Raw genomic sequence first — 5,946 nt, forward strand, 5'->3', positions numbered from 1 at the left:
ATAGCATGGGATTGCATCAACACTTATGACATTCAAAATGGTTCTTCTTATTAAAAGTGTTATCAACCATGAAAGAAAATGTTTAAACAATAGCTCCCATGTCCATGAAGCCAATCATGTGCACCATGAGCCAAATAATGCCTATCACATGCATTTTCTACATAATACTACCTTTGCAAGGGTTCACGAGTCTTTCCACCTTACATGTAAGAGCCACACCTACAAATATCATCTTCTAACATATCAAGTGGGCTCCGTTCTCTCCTCTTTGCCCTTTGTGCACTTGTTAAGATGGAGATACATAAATGTTCTTTCTATAACTGTGAAGAAGTGCAGCCAATTTGGAGCAATATCAAGACAACACCAATGTGCCCTATAGCTTCTCTTGGAAGCAAGCTCTTATTGTTTGATCAAGAAAATCTAAATTTTTATCTCATACCTAAATTTTTAACTCATTTGAGCAATATTAATCAAGCACATATGAAGCAAGAAAAATGGTTTCATGTTTGATTGATAAAAAGTACCAAGTCGGCCTTTTATAGTCATCCCTGAGGACATGCTTAGAATTTTTTTTTGGGTCAAAAAAAAGAAGCTTACAAGTAGTGCCATGCCTTGCTAAAAAAAGTGTAATAACCTCCCCTAAGCTTTTCCCCAACTCTATGTAATGTTAACATATACATAAACAAAGATTTCCTACTTTTTGGGGAAAAAAATTCAAGTGGAAAATTAAGGCTAAATGTTATTACATTTCTAGATTATTGTCGACTAGATTAGTATATGCATGCCATGTGTGTGTGTGTTTCATTTTATGTTGCTTCATAGGTCATAATTTCCATCCCCACATTTCAATAAAATTTCAAGGGTGCTTGGGAGTCACAATGAGGAAGTGTGGTGTGGACTATGCAGGGTTGGCATGAATACCACCAATGGCAATCGGCTTAAGATCTTTTCATTTTATTATCTTTATGCTAAGTCTTATGGTAAATAAAACCTTTAATTCATTTCTTGTGTCCTCTCTATATAAGGATACTATCATCTTTGGTGTCATTGTAGAGAGAGAGAGAGAGATCTTTGCTATGCATGTGATTGAACTGTAATCCACATATTAAGATTTTGACATTTTGGATTACTAAAAGGTAAGTTTTCTTCTCTATTGGTTTTTTTTAAAATTATGTAGTTACCAAAGTGCATGTCATGTATATGATTTTTCAAGTTGGTTTCATTAAGAAGCTAAACTTTTATATTGGTGTCAAAAGTTTGTATGCCCCAATAAAAATAAATGTTTTAAATATGCACCAGGATTTAAAACTTTTATGCAAAAAATTTAAAGTTTCGCCAGGAAGTTTACATTTTTTCCTTCAAAATTCAAAAGAAAATATATAAAAAGGTGTTGCATTGTACTAATATTGTGAAACTAAAAAAGTGATCTTGAAAACTTCTTCCAATATTTTATATTAATACATAAGCATAGCTTCGATAAAAGAATCCCTCCATATACTATGAACGCCAAGCGCTATGTACTAAATGAAAATTGCTATGAATCTAAGGAAGGGCACGTTCTTGGTCTTCTAATTTTTGGAGAGGAAGCATGCCAACTCTCCCTCCATGTAAACATGTGGTTATGTGCTATGAATCAAAGGAAGGGCACATTCCTTGGTCTTCTACTTTTTGGAGAGGAAGGATGCCAACTCTCCCTCCATGCAGACATGTGGTTATGTGGGTTCCTCTCTATATAATGATACTATCCTCTTTGGGGTGTCATTGAAAAGAGAGAGAGAGAGAGAGGGAGAGAGAGAGAGAGAGAGAGAGAGAGAGAGAGAGAGAGAGAGAGAGAGAGAGTTTTTTGCTATGTAGATGATTGAACTATGATCCACATCTTAAGATCTTGACATTTTGCATTACTAAAAGGTAAGTTTTTGAAGTTTTCTTCCCTATAATTTTGTTTTTCTTTTAATTAAGTAGTTACCAAAGTGCATATTATGGATATGATTTTTTCAAGTTGGTTTCATTAAGAAGATAAACTTTTACTTCGGTGTCAAAAGTTTGTATGCCCTAATAAAAATATATGTTTAAAACATTCGCTAGGATTTAAAACTTTTATGCAAAAAAAATTAAAGTTTTGCCAGGAAGTTTACATTTTTTCCTTCAAAATTCAAAAGAAAATATATAAAAAGGTACTGCATTCTACTAATATTGTGAAACTAAAAGAATGATCTTGAAAACTTTTGCAAAGATTTTATATTAATATATAAGCATAGCTTCGATAAAAAAATATTTGCATATACTATGAATGCCGAGCGCTATGTGCTAAATGCAAATTGCTATGAATCTAAGGAAGGGCACATTCCTTGGTCTTCTAATTTTTGGAGAGGAAGCATGCCAACTCTCCCTCCACAAAAACATGTGGTTATGTACTTAGAGTCAAATGCAAACTGCTATTTGACTATCTAATACAACAACTTCTTCTCTCATTTGCATATACTATGAAATACAAAGAGCTTTGTGCCCAAGAAAGGGCATATTCCTTTGGAGGTTCCTTGGTTAGATAATTTTTGGGGAGACAATGTGCTAACTCTCACCCCACATGAACGTGTGGTTATATGTGCTAAACACGCTTTGACATTTTACAAAATGCTTTAATACTTTCCAATTATCTAACACAACAACGTCTACTATCATTTTTAATATTCTTAGTTTGAAGCTCACTTTTGCAAGTTACTATGTGTTGCTTGCACATTGATGTTTAAGAAGGGCACTTTCCTTGGTCTAATGAATTTTGAAGAGGAATTGTGCCGACTCTTCCCCCACACAAATGTGTAGTTGTGTGCTAAATGCAAGGTGCTATGTGAAAAATACAAATGCTTTCTAATTGTCTAACACAACAACATCTACTCTCATTTTCAATATCCAACTCTTGCAAAATTCTATGTGTTGAAGGCAAATTGCTGTGTGCCCAAGGAAGGGCACTTCCTCTCCCCCCTCGGCCCCACTCACACAAAAGTGTGGCTATTAACGAGAGCTCACAAGTGGTGTGGGCACTGCCTACTAATATAGAAATGCTTTTGGATGCAAAGGAGTTCAAAGCAAATGGTTTTTTTAGTACGCTGGAAAATTTATACTAGGATGATATCCATAAAAGACAGTTTTATAAAACAACTACACTTTGAAATTTATAATGAGAATCCAACTCTCCACTATAGCATTCTCTTAGGAGATGCATGTAAAGTGACATGTGCAGGAATGCAAAACGCTTTCTAATTATCTAACACAATAATATATCCTCTCATTTTCAAGATCCAATTTCAGAAATTGAATAGAGGACTTATTATTTTGATTCAACCACCTTCCTTGTTTCAAAGAACTTTGTTCTATTTGTACAAATCCTAAAACAATCAAAGATCCTTCAATTTCCTTGCTCAAGCCTCAGAGACTTGCATAAGATAAGAATATGCATCAACGTGCAAGGAATCATAACTCCCCAATAACAAATAGATTCTAAAAGTACTTTGGGGCCACCAAAAAACCTCTTGTGAAATGTGCATATACCTATAGAGGCGAAGCAATATAGTAATTTGAATTCGATCTCGCTACTGCCATGTGCCTATACAATGAATTTATCAATTGTTTCAAACCTAGCGGCCAAAGTTTCTCACATCATGGATTGTTTGCCTACATTTGATGGAGCATGCAACTATTGCCAGAGGGAAGATTGGCCATCCATAGAGCAAGGATACATTTTACAACAAAAGAAAAAGGAGTATATTATTTTGCAAATTTTGTAGAATGCACTAGTTAATTTAATGGATTAAAATAAGCAAAAACAAGATGCTAGGTTCAAGTGCATTGTCAAAAACTTATACTATTGTTGGATACATAGAGTCTATCTAGGTAATCCAATTGCATATACAACATAGCTATATACACATAACGAAGTTCATTATTGTCACCTTCATGGAGATTCATACATTGTCTAGGAGTCCAATTCCATAAGAAACATAGATATATACATAAGAAAGTTCATTAATGCAATGACTCTAGGGTGCTATCCTAGTAGGTAAGAAATCTTAGTCGAGAAAGTCCCCAGTCCCATTGGAAATACTACCATGAGCTCCAGGCACAGGACAACGAAAGATGGGGAATAAAATCCCATGGAAAATAGTAACCCAAACAAACACTCCAATGGATGCAAACCAAGAATTCAATTACCAACTGAAAAGAAGGAGAGAAACCACTTCGTGCTAGAACACTCACCCTTGTTGTAAAGTTACAATGATTAAATTTTGAGCCAGACTCTTTTGCAACTTTTGCCGATCTCTACACCTATCCAATATGGTTGACATAAAGAGGGTTCACGAAGGGGGCATGAATGATGGCTTGAATCCTTAAAATCTAGTGAGCTGATGGCTTGGATCCTTAAAATATCTCAAAAGCACATCCCTAGTTTCAAGACAAACTTACAACAACTTGCCAAGTTGTTAGTAGGTACTTCAAGGGCCCTAATAATTTATGGTGCATCGCTATCTACCAATTGTTTCACTAGCAAAAAAAAAGTATTCACCATAAAAGAAACCTTGTATGATGGAATTGTGAAGATCACCAAGTGAGATGCCATTCTTTGCTTCTTTCTTGTGAATGGGAACCAAAAACCTTGTTTTTGGTGAGACTCCATTAGGTAACCTCCATGGTCTTGTTGAATATCTTAAAGGAGTGCTTTTGTGGTCCCATTCTGAGCATTGAAAACATGCTTTATGAATTGTAGTGTTGTTGACCTACCCATAGAAGGTTCCACAGAGTTCCCATTCATCAAAGTCAAAATTTCCCTCTTGAAATCATTGACACTCCTAAGCATTAGATTATGAACTGCTATGTAAGCTAGGACATCTGTGGCATTCATTCTCCTTTGGCACATGTCTACCATAGTACATCAAGTACCTTCAAGAGATGATTATGTTACATTCTTTGCTTTTTCCTTGCCTGTCCAAGAGCTGTGGCTTCTTTTGTTGGTAAGTTTGAGCTACGTAGTACCTAGGTGAGGTACCCCCTAGAGATGCTAATCTCCCCTCCAAGTTCCTTGCCCTTTACTGTTTGGTCAACTTCCTTCTCTAAAACTTGCGTAAACTAAGTATATGTTGTGTTCGACTCCATCAACACCAGTGCATCAACGTGCAAGGAAGTGTAACTCCCAAATGATGGGACTGCACAGGAGCTGAAGGTGATGGATGGGCTTGCTCAATAGGAGGTTCGGGCTGTGTAGGAGTTGAGGTGGGTGGATGCTTATTAATAGGCAAAAGGGTTGAGCCATCTCCTGTATGGTACAAAGAGCTGGAAGCTCAAAATTCACTTTCAATGTAAGATTTAGAAACAACATATTAGTGGAGATGGCATTGGGCTTTTATGAGAATTTGAATTTCATTTCTGCACTCAAACAACACCCTCTTGTTGGCACTGATATAACACCCTCTTGTTGGCCATGGGAGAAACCTCTCGAGTTCACTTAGCTCTCAACCATGGCTTGAATAAACACACGGATGTGTAGCTCGTTTTTACCTGTACATAAGTGGTAAAAAACATGAGAAATTTTAAGAGTAACATAAAGACAAACAAAAAAGCTCATCATGATGTGTACATAAAGGTGCTTACATGCTACTACTCTATCACGGTTGTCCATAGTTTGTTGGAATCATGCTAGGATTGGATCTTGCCTTGACCTGCTTGTCTCCCTTGGCCTCGAGTGGAAGACGTTGATGATGCTCTTTGGTCTCCCCCCTACTCCCACGAGGAAGGAGGACATGTTGTAATAAGGCAGGGAGAGGAACATGAGTACCCTTAGGGGAGGATTACCAAAAGGTGAGCGACAAAAAGCGAGCGAGCCAAAAAAAGCAAGCAATAAAAAACAATAAAAGATTTATAAATCCCCCATTTTAGTAGCAAAAAATAATAACTTAT

The sequence above is a fragment of the Dipteris shenzhenensis genome, chromosome 27 (genome assembly GCF_047967505.1).
Source record: "Dipteris shenzhenensis isolate YYH24624 ecotype China chromosome 27, Dip_SZ_1.0, whole genome shotgun sequence".
Classification (NCBI taxonomy): Eukaryota; Viridiplantae; Streptophyta; class Polypodiopsida; order Gleicheniales; family Dipteridaceae; genus Dipteris; species Dipteris shenzhenensis.